The sequence below is a fragment of the Castanea sativa genome, chromosome 6 (genome assembly GCF_040712315.1).
Source record: "Castanea sativa cultivar Marrone di Chiusa Pesio chromosome 6, ASM4071231v1".
Taxonomy (NCBI): Eukaryota; Viridiplantae; Streptophyta; class Magnoliopsida; order Fagales; family Fagaceae; genus Castanea; species Castanea sativa.
In genome coordinates this window covers 33,736,004-33,748,035 of record NC_134018.1, presented here as the reverse complement: position 1 = coordinate 33,748,035, position 12,032 = coordinate 33,736,004, and positions in this window count along the sequence as shown.

Sequence of the window (12,032 nt, the reverse complement as noted above, 5' to 3'; positions counted from 1 at the left end):
GAGAAGACATTTAAACTACTAGATTGATGAATGTGGCCTGGATTGATGAATGCTGAGGATTTAGTTTCCATTCAGTCTCACATAATTTAAAATCTCATGCCACTTAAGTAAATAACTATGTTTAATTTTTAGACATTTAAACCGATAAATTTATATTATCAAATTGACCGTTTATATTTTGAAATAAATGGAGGAGATTTTTATATTTATTTATTATTATTTTAAATATAATCACTTGAGATCCATCTAGAACGACATTCATCTTTATATATATACTCATCTTTATTATCACAGTCCTGGTTATGTTCACCTAGCCTTTCCACATCATGTTTGCTTCCTGCACAAAGCCATTTATGGCCTTAAATAGGTTCTTGAGGCTTGGTTTGAAAGGTTCACCACATAATTGCTTCACCTAGGTTTCAAGGCCGCAAGTGCAGATATTGATCTCTTCATTTATTATCAATTCAGTCCCTTGATTTTCTATTGGGTAAATTGTAAATTACACCCTTAAAGTTTGGAGTTGACTGAATTTTACATTCCAAAATTTTAGAAACTTGATTTTACACCTTAAAGTTTGATTTCGTTAGCAATTCACCCCAGTTGTTAAATGACACATCATCATGCTGATGTGTTTTATTTTTACAAAATTAGTCCCAAAACTACGCCGTTTAAGTGATGAACAAGTGGAGAGTTGGCACAATCAAAACTACGTCATTTCAGGCCTAAACTTAAAACACATTACTCTAGCTTAAACAACACCGTTCATGCCAAATAATAAGAAAAAAAAAAAAAAAAAAAAAAAAAAACAGAAACCATAACCCCACAAACCTAGTGACCTGCCTTACCCAATCCACTCGACTCGTGTGAACTCAGGCAGATAAACAGAAGGCGACCCAAACACACACACACGTTATAACACAAGACACTACACACCAAACATTACATAGAAACAAATACGTGTTTTTCTTTGACGATGGCTCTTCTCTCTGAACTCTTGATGAATCTCTCCTAGCAAAAACAATCTAATTTCTCTCTTTCTTATCTTGCCTTTCGGCTCTTGCTACTGTTTCTATTTTCTACGCCAAAGTCACACAAACTTTCACTAGTGGTCTCGTGTCAAACGCAGGTGGGTTTTGGACCTTTTGGTCGGCCACCACTCTAGCTACAGGCCAAAAATAAGGTCACGTTCCATGGGCTTTTTCTCTCTTGAACCCACCATTCATTTCATCACTCCAATTCTTTCCTGTATGAGTCTTTCTTGTTACAGACCCCAATGAGGATTTCACTCTTTTCATGGCCTTTCTTCATACCCATTTGCTCACCTTCGGTAACTTTGTGGTGTCTGAAACATGTCTTAGCAATCAGCGAGACTTGTTGATCGGATTGAAGAAAAGTCTGCCTGGGTTCTCTAGGTTCATGGGGTTATTGTTATTGTTTTTTTGATTTCTAATATTCTCTAGGCTTGCCAGCTCTCCACTTGGACATTACTTAAATGACGTAGTTTTGGGGCTTCTTTGGCAAAAATAAAATACATCAGCATAATAATGTGTCACTTAACAGCAGAAACTAATCATAGAGTGTGAATTGCTAATGGAATCAAACTTCAGGATATAAAATTAAGTTTTTAAAATTTTGAGGTGTAAAATCCAGTCAACCCCAAATTTTAGGGGTGTAATTTGCAATTTACTCTTTTCTTTTTTACTTTATGTTGATGGTATTATTATCATTGAGAACAATTTCTCCTTAATTAATCAAATCATACACCAACTCAATTCTAATTTTGATCTCATGGATCTTGATGCCTTACACTATTTTCCTGGCGTCCAAATTGAATCTACCCCTACTGGTTTTTTTGCTCACCAAAATATGTATGCCTTGGATCTTCTTACCAAATTTCAAATACTGTCCCAAAATCCTTGTAAAAGACCTTACTATCCTTCCTAGCTAGCACCTTTGCCCATATAATAGTCCCTTGCTTCTCGATCTTACTCTCTATCGTAGCTTAGTTGCTGCAGTACAATATCTAACATTTACAAAACGTAATCTCTCATATGTTGTTCAACAAGTTGGCCAATATAAGACTCAAGAAAGACTGAATTATTGATATGGTCAATTAAAAAAGACATATTTACATAAAAATTGAATTAGTAATTATGCATCTCAAAAGGAAGAAGAATGGAATTCAAATTAATTTTTTTTTTGGGAAAATTACACTTTGCCTACTTGTAGTTTGTCTGAAAACACTTTACCTACATGTGGTTTAAAAATTTGCACTTTACCCCGCCAAATAGGGCATTTTCTCCTTTCGCCAAAACTTTCTAGTATAATGTCCCATGTTTAAAACTATTAAGGGAAATTCCTCTGTTTTGGACAATCGAGTTATATAGAACTGAAAATTAAAAAAAAAAAATTTCTGGAACTCGAGTTCATGGTTCCATTCAAGAAACTTGAGTTCCATACAAAGAACTTGAGTTTCTTGAAATTTTTTTTGTGGAACTCGAGTTCTTTAAGTTTATTGTCGCACAGTATAAGCCGTGTTTGTAAACGCAGCTATAGCCTATTCTAGAAAAAAAAAAAAAATTAGGAATGAGTTTTTACTTCATATATTATTGCATTTTAGAATGCCTTGAGGCACCCCATCTAGGAAAGTTCAAATATGCCATATGATACACCTAACAAGCCTTATATTAAAACTCAATGGGTACAGCAAACAATCATCCCATCCATCATTTATTAAGTCATGCCTTAACATTAAAAATCGGGGTGAACTTAATTGAATTTTTCCGTTCTTTGGTTTAGGTGAAGAAATGCATAATTTCATTTTTTAATGTGCTAAAATAGAAGATCTAAAAGTTGATATATAAAAAGATGTAAAAGTTAAGTTTTAATTTTTACAAAACCTAGCTTTTAGATCTTCTTTTTTCTTGAATTTTTAGTTTTTTATATTTTGAAAGGAGAGAGACTTAAAAGGGTAACAAATGTACAAATTTATCCCTGTTTTTAACAGAGGTGGGTAATAGGAGACAAACAGAGCTAACCTCAGGTGGGTAAAGTGTCAATTTTTAAACCACATGTAGGCAAAGTGTTTTTTGAGAAAATCACAAGTGGGCAAAGTATAATTTTTCCATTTATTTAAAATAATATATACTTTTAAATTAATTTTATTTCTTTGATATTTAAATATAAAAAAGGCTTCACTTAAAACACAATAATATACCTCAATTTGAATTAATCCTATCTTGGGTGCAAGGAGAGTGTAGTCACTAGTAACATATAGAAAGTAATCGTTGGACACAATCATATAATTTTTTATTTTATAATTTGATATGTTGGGGGCATATTTTTATGTAATTGACATATCCTTTGACAAAATGCACGTTACTTGTATTTGGGTATATCTAAGTAGGTTCAAGATAATCATTACAAGTGGTTAAATCGAAGACATGAAGATTACTCATGAACTGCTCAAGAAAAGTGCAATCTGCAGGTCTCGATACCTCCTCAACAGAAGCTCGATCTGTCGAGATTCATTAAAGCTCGACAGATGTCTCGATCTATCGAGCTTACAGGATTTAGACTATAGCTAGCAACGTTTCTATTCTAAAAGGCTATTTGTTTATGGGTTTGTATAATTCTTATTGGACTAGGAAAGCCCAAGGTTTGTGTAAACCTATTTGGAATAGGAGAGCCCATTAAGCGCCTATTTAAAAAGAGGTGGAAAAAGAAAAACCTAACCCTAGAGAGATTCATAAGATTTTCTTTTTGAAACTCTAGCCTCCTCCTACAGAAGAAAGAGTTCTTGTTGCGTTTCTTGTACGTCTTTGGGTTCTGTAACCAAGCAAAGTCTCTTGCACCAACATTGAAGATCGTATTGGTGTTTCTATGTGAAGTTGCTGCAAATCAATTACAACAATTAAAGGATTATTGTGGAGTTAGTCACGTACTAGATTCGTGCAAAGGAGTAAGTAGAGTATTGGGATCCGCGCATCAAATTGGTTAGTCATGTACTGGGAGCCGTGTATCAAAAGGAGAGATTGTCACTACAGAACAAGTCCAATTGAGTATTTTGATAATGGTTCAACTGTAGGTTGGTAGAAGGTACTGAGATTCCTTCACTTATAACCGCTTGTTTTGATAATAGTGGATTCTCGGGAGTGGTGACCTTAAAATCACTTGGTGGGGTTTTTTCCTTGGAGGTTTTCCCCATTCGTAAACAAATCACCGTGTCAATTTATTTTCCATTGCACTTTAGTTAATTGGTGATTTGTTTGTGTTACCACGCGTTTGCATGTTAAATTAATTAATTAATTCAACTTGGCTAATTAATCAATTAATTCATAACAATAGGTCAATACGTTTTTGGCCTATCACAACAGTTACAATCGGGGGGAGGAGTTTGAATCCTGGATGTCATATATACATTAAGAGGTGTCAACTAATTGAACTATAAGGCTCTTAACAGACACAATCATAGAATTTAGGACCCAACATTTTCTACATAGTTTATGATTTGTATGAATTTATTGACACAAACTTTTGAAATTTTTTTTATTGCTAAATGAGTAGTATGATTGCTATTATCAACGAAAGAACTTGGTCCTTTGATCTGGAATCTGGGTCTCCGTGGCCATCTCCGTAGTGGTATATATGTGCAATGAGATATGCGAGAAAGGTTAATTGCTCTTTCTAGAAATGGATTTTCAAATTGGAAATTGTAAACTCGATCTTTGTTCATTTTCTTCCAAGTTTGATTAATCAAATTACTTATGTGTTGCTGAGCAAAATCCTCGGAAGGCTTGTTTCATGGCTAAAATGGGGTTTTACTCATTTCTCATAAACTTTCTAGCAAAATGCTCCTTATCTGAAACTATTTTGGGATATGCCCCTGTTTTGAAATTCGATTTTTGGACAATCGAGTTATAGCAAAATGAAACTTAAAAAAAAAAAAAAAAATTGTGGAACTTGAGTTCATGGAACTTGAGTTCCACTTGAATATTTTCAAGGAACTCGAGTTCATGGAACTTGAGTTCCACACTAGAAACTTAAGTTCCATGAACTCAAGTTCCTTGAATGGAACTCGAGTTCCACAATTTTTTTTTTAAAGTTTCATTTCGCTATAACTCGATTGTCCAAAAATCGAGTTTTACATTTGAAACTCGATTTTCAGAAAATCGAGTTTCAAAATAGGAGCATATTTCTAAATAGTTTCAGACATGAGACATTTTGCTGGAAAGAAAATGGTATTTTGCCATTTTGGCCCCTTGTTTCACGCATGTAGCACATGATTGAAGTTACTATTTCACCTTTCTCCAATTTTACCTGTATCACAAATTTTAAAAATAAAACAAGAAAAATTGTCAATGTAAGTATGGTTACTACTACTTTCAATGATGCCATAGATCCTAAAATATAATTTAGCGCCAAGCAAGAAAAAGCATAACTTTGAAGTACCCAATTCATTGCAAAGTCGAAAGATAATTAAAGGCCAACGTAAGAGATTATGGTATTTTTCTAAGCACTCCGGTGCCTTTTTCAACATTCATTGCATCTTTTGCAGTAACTTTGCACAAGTTATTGTAAGCTGGTTGCAAATCAGAACATTCAGAGAGTTCCTCATCAGAATGACTCTCTTTAACAACAACACTTTCACCAACTACAGCAGTAGCTGTGAAAGCAATGAAGTTTCCATTCTCATTACTACTAGACTCATGATCAGAAACTTCATCATCACTAAGGGTTACAACCATAGTCTTACCCTTTGATCTCAAGAATGTATGACATTTTGATTTCACATGACCATACCCTTGACAACCAAAACATCTTGACCCAAAGAATTATTAGAGGTTTAACCTACTTTCTCTTTAGATCTTATCAGTATTGTTCACTTTAGTGGGTTCATTCCTCTTCAAGTTCCTAGGTTCAACTTTGTTTTTACCTCTTGCCCTTTTGTTATTGTTCCTAAGAAAGTTTCTAAAGTTCTTGGCAAAATATGCAATCTCTGTAGAAGAGAGTTCATCATCAAATCCATTCCTATCAACATCATCAACCGACTTAAGAGTCATTGATTTGGATTTTTTTATCTTGGGTAGGTCTAGCTCATAGGACTGGAGAGATCCTATAAGCTTATCAACAGGGAAAAAATTCACATCCTTGCTCTCAGTAATGGTAGTTACTTTGGGTCTAAAATCCTTAGTCAAGAAGAATCTTCCTAACAATTTTAGGTTGATCATAAATTTCACCCAAATTATAAGCAGAATTAACAATGTCAATAAGCTTAGCATAAAATTCATCAAAACTTTCATTATCAGACATCCTAATGCTTTCAAATCTAGTTGTTAACTACAGAAATTTATTGATCTTAACAACTTTTGCACCTTCATGCACAGTTTGAAGAATATTCCATGCAATATGATCAACCTCAACATTTGAGATCTAATGCTTTCAAATCTAGTTGTTAAATGCTGCAACTTATTGATCTTAACAACTTTTGTACCTTCATGCACAGTTTGAAGAATATTCCATGCAATATGAGCAATCTCAACATTTGAGATCCTCTTGAATTCCTTCATAGAAACAGCATTGAAAATAGTATTCATGGCTTTGTTATCAAAAGTGGCTGCTCCTTTCTGAGAAGTTTACCATTCGCTTACAGGAGTAATTGGCTTCTCCCATCCATATTCAACGGAATTCGAAACCCTCTCATCAATGGATTTCAAGAATGCCTTCATCCTTATTTTCCAGTAGTCATAATTGTTCCCATCAAAGTGAGGTGGGATCGCAAGAGAGTGACCGTGTTCCATGACAACAAGGGTCAATGATCAACTCTTCGATCAAAAGATCTAAACACTAGAGCTAACCCGCTTTGATACCACTTATACGTTTTTAGACCCCTTAAAACACCAGTTGTTTAACCTAGTTATTTAGCCAAGTAATTTCTTAGATAAATTGTTCAAATCTAGGTTAACACAAGCAAATCATATCAAGTAAACAATGCGAAAAATAAAGAACATAATGATATGATAACCCAGGAAAATCATACTGGTAAAAAACCTGAGGAGGATTTAACCTAGTTATCCTTAAGGTAAAACAAGATTCACTATGAAAGAATTGAAGTTTTACAATAGCGACTTAGACCACTAACATCCTATTGCTATCTCGAGTAGAAAACTTACTATCACGACCACGTGACAGCTCCGAGTCTACGGACTACTTTTTTCTCAGATTCACAGCATCTGCAAGTACACCCCCTTGTGTTTCTCTTTAAGGTCTTAAAACAGCAACTGAAGCGATCACCAAGTTCTCGACATTAGTCTTGATTTTGATAACCATAAGTGTGTATGAAGGTAAACACTTCTAGATCTCACAAAAGATTCACACACACAACATATCAATAACATCTATAACGTGACTAGGGTTTTTCTTTTTATATGAGACATGAAGCATAAAACCCTAAGCGTCATATGGGCTTGGGCTGAGTTTGAAAATTCTACAGAAAAACAATCTGCATAAGCTTCAATCGATCGAATCTAATTTTCGATCGATCAAGCCTTGTAGAAATTGAATAGTAATTTCCTGCGGTTACTCAATTCCAACTTTACACAAACACACACTTTGAGCAGCCTAAATCTAAACTAAACGTTTTGATCATGGTTTGCCAACATATACATATTGAAGTTCTAATACATTAGTTCCTAATTTCTTAGAACCTAACATTTTTTTTCTCAGATATACATGCCATTGTTATCGATATATGACTTAATCCAGATATGAATATTTAGCTTTCTTTAAGATGGTTTATGCTAATACAGAAGAACATTTAATTAATATACACCTCAATAGTACAACACGTACACTAGTGCTCTACCCCCAATGCCACATTCATGACAGGTTTAACATGCATATATTCTCTCATCTTTCTATTCTTTATCTATTTTATATTCTCTCACTTTTTCACCATTCCGACAAAACGGACCCTTTATCTTCTCAGTTAATGTGTCTATAACGTGCATCATGCTTGGATATGTGGTTCGTAAAAAAGAGAGGAATATTATATATATATATATATATATATATATATATATATATATATATATATATATAGGTAAAACTAAAAGAAAATCTAACCCTTTAACTTTCTTAAAATTTCAGTTCAGTCTTTTAACTTTGTGTTAATTCATTTTAGTCCTCTAAGTTTCAGATTTATTTAATTAAGTCTTTTCCGTTAACTTTTGTTAAAATTTTTTGAAAAAAAAAAATTTTGGAAAATATTTTTCAATTATTAATTGAATTTTTTTAATCTAAAAAATTTTGAAGAAAAATTTATAAAATTGAAAAATTAACCACAACATATAACAAAAGTTGATGAAAAAGCCTTAACTGAATAAATTTGAAAGTTAGAGGACTGAAATGTACAAACGCAAAGTTAGAGGACTGAAATGAAATCTGAAGAAACTTAGAGGGTTAGTATTGCATTTTACCCTTATTATTTTTTTAAATTTTGTTCTGAGTGAGTTAATGAAATGTAAAAAACGAAGGGTCTAATATAAATAAATCATCAAAAACTCAATAAACAAAAAAAGAAAAAAGAAAGAAAGAGTAAACTCGTGTATATCCAAAAGAAATTTAAAATAAAGAGAGAGAGAGAGAGAGAGTATAATTTGAATCTATATATGTGTGCAATTGTAATTTTTTTAATTGTACCGTGCATATTGCATATACACGGATCATATACTAGTTAGAATAATGTTACATCTACAACATTTTTACAACTATTTTACAATAAAACCTGGCCAGTATGTTACTGGTTCTAATATAGGTACACCATTGACATTACTTTTTACTCACCAATAATAATATATCATCTAAATTTGTGGTAAAAATTAATATTGTGAACATAATATTTTTCTGTAAATAAAAATGTATAGTGGGGTTTTGACTAGGCCATCCACTGTAAGAATCGATATCCAAATTCATTTTTCTCTGAAAATTGAACGCACAAATTTTGGTTCAACAAATTTTTGTTTTTTCAGTACGTGCCAAGTAGCCAATAATCTATAACACTGATTGATGGGCTAACCATGTGCCTCTCAATCCTGATATATTTTCTGGTGCGGAATATGTAGTATTTGATCATCCAATAATAAAAAAAATATATAAAAATTAGTATAGAACTACTAAAATTTTTGTAAAATATAACTGTGGAAATGACATAAATGAGTTCAATAGTGGATCCAAAAAAAAAAAAAATAATAATAATAATAACATTGCAAAAATAAATATTTTGAAGCATTATATACATAAATTTTTTCTTTAAAAATGAAATAATAGGAGAGCAATAACTTTCTTACCTAAGGGTTACGGTAGTAGTACCTTGTCCACTCGATTTGGATATGTAAGCAAGGGAATAGCGAGCTAATGATGTTTTACACTGTGAGTAGATTTAGGATCACAAATTATTTTATAATTTTTTTGTAGTAATTCTGATGTAGAAGATTATGAGTGATTAATCATCATTTACATATAAATTCATTATTTGTTCTTCATCAATCATGTTTTGCTATGTTACAGTTGTGACAAAAAAATTGGTGGTTCTAGACTTTTTCTTTTCGCCATAGTTGTTTTCCCAACCCATGATGAGCTTACTAGTAAGTGAGCGTTTGAATCACGTCCACGTTTGGACATTTTGCGTTTCAGTCCTTTTTTTTTTTTGGGACCAGCGCCTGGTGCACTATTCATGCGCCTAGTGCACTATTCATGCGCCTAGTGCACTATTCATGCGCCTAGTGCACTAATCATGGGACATGAATAGTGCATCAAGGCTGTTAGGTTCTAAAAGTTTAGAACAATTGGCAAATTGTGAATACAAACTTGTCTAGATATATAGGTATTATTAGAAAATGCTTTAGATGATTCAAGTCAAGATTTAAGAACATACAAGTTGTAGAAAGAAGAATTCAGAATCTGCCTGGTTCGATCGATCGGAAGATAAACTCGACTGATCGAGAGTCGTATTTGTAGAATTTTAATTAAGGCCAAAACAACAATTCAAGCCTAAAAAGGATTAAGGTTTCAGATCTACTTCTTCTAGTATATAAAGGAAACTCTAAGCACGTTTTTAAAAGGCTTTTTAAGAGAGAGAAGAGTGTGTCTCTTTTGTAGATCTAGGGTTTTGTACCCATAAGCTCTCTAAAGTCTTTTGTTGAGTTGTGTGATGAATCTTTTGTGAGATCTGAGAGGTGTTTACCTTCATACACTCACATAGAGCTATCAAGATTCACATCAAGAACTTGATGGTTGCTTTAGTTGCTGCATAAAGAACATTCAAGAAGATTAAGATTCACAAGTAGAAGAACTTGTGGTTGTTGCAAATCAAGGAAAGAAGTAGTCCGTGGACTCGGAGCTATCATGAGGTCGTGGTAGTAAGTTTTCTACTCAAGGTAGTAATAAGATATTAGTAGTCTAAGTCGCTATTGTAAAATCTCAATTCTTTCATAGTGGATTTGCTTTTTACCTTAAGGATAGCTAAGCTAAATCCTTCCTAGGTTTTTTACCGGTTTGGTTTTTCTAGATCATCAAATCTTTGTATTCTTTATTTTCCGCTGCTTTAATATTTGTGATTGTTTTGTTTTAACCTAGATTTGAATAATAAGCCTAAATTTTTATTTGATTAATTAATTAGGTTAAACAATTTAGTTTACAGGGATCTAAATTTTTAACAAAGGCACATGAGCAGTGTTTTTTAGTGTGAACAATAACCCGAAATCATTTTTCTATTGTTTTTAGTTTTCAGCAAAATAAGCGGTATCTAAAAGCACTCTAAACATTACACCAAGTGTATGATAAAAAATACGAATCACAACCCAAATGGAAATAACAATATAGTAGCAGATTGCAGAGAATGTATGTCTAGAATCCCAAGAGTTCAAGTTAAATACTGTTTTAGAGAAGCAAATAAATGTGCGGATACACTAGCTAGGAGGAGAGCGTTACTTTCTTCTATTTTTTTGTTTTTGATTCTCCTCCAACAGACGTTGCTCTGTTGTTAAATCTAAATGCTGCTGGAGTTTTGTATGAGTTGTATTGTTCCAGTTCCTGTTTTTTAGTTTATAAACACTTCCTTTTCAACCCCAAAAAAAAAAAGAAAAAAAGAAAAAAAAAAAGTGTATTGTTTTTCTTTTCTTAAAGCGATTCTCTTCGAATATGGATGGACCCATTTGGGAGTAAGACCAGTGATGACATTGTACTTCGTACACATAATTTTTTAAGCACAAGATTTTTGGCTGACACAATCACCTGACATAAAAAAAGCTGGATCTTCTTACTCAGGAAAAATAAAAATTCTGGCTTTGCTTACGTCGTACAAGGAAACAGTCGTGTCCGACTAGCTTGGGTCGTACAATAAAAATTCTGGCTTTGCTTAGGTCGTACAAATGAGACAAATACCTCATAAAAAAACAAAAACAAAGAAAATATAAAACACACAAATATGTGGGAATAAAAAAAAGAAGAAAAGAAGAAAATATGAAACACACAAATATGTGGCCTGGAAGGTCATGGTACAATAATCTTTAATTTGTCACTCCAAATTTAGGGGATAGATCACCCCAAATTGACAAAATCTGCATGGCACACTAAAAAAAAAAAACGAGTTTACATCCAAATTAATTACTAATACAAAGGGACTTATAAGACTATTGTGTTATTTATGCAAGTCACATAATTTATTAAAGAAAAAAGTTTAGCTCCTAAAAACAATTTAGAGTTATTCTTATCCAATCTAGTACGTGGCAAATGAAGAAACTATTAATGTGTAGTTTTAATTATATGACATTTTTAACGAGTGATATAATTTGTTTAAATAACACATATGTTTGTCTTACAAATCGTCACGTAGTGGATTAAGAGTTAAACTTTGTTTTTAATATAAAAATTATGTGACTAAAACTATACATAAAAATAGTATTTTTAAGTGTCACATAATGGGTTGGAGAAAATTTTCTTCAAAACTGGTTAGGAGGTAAGCTTTTTCCTTG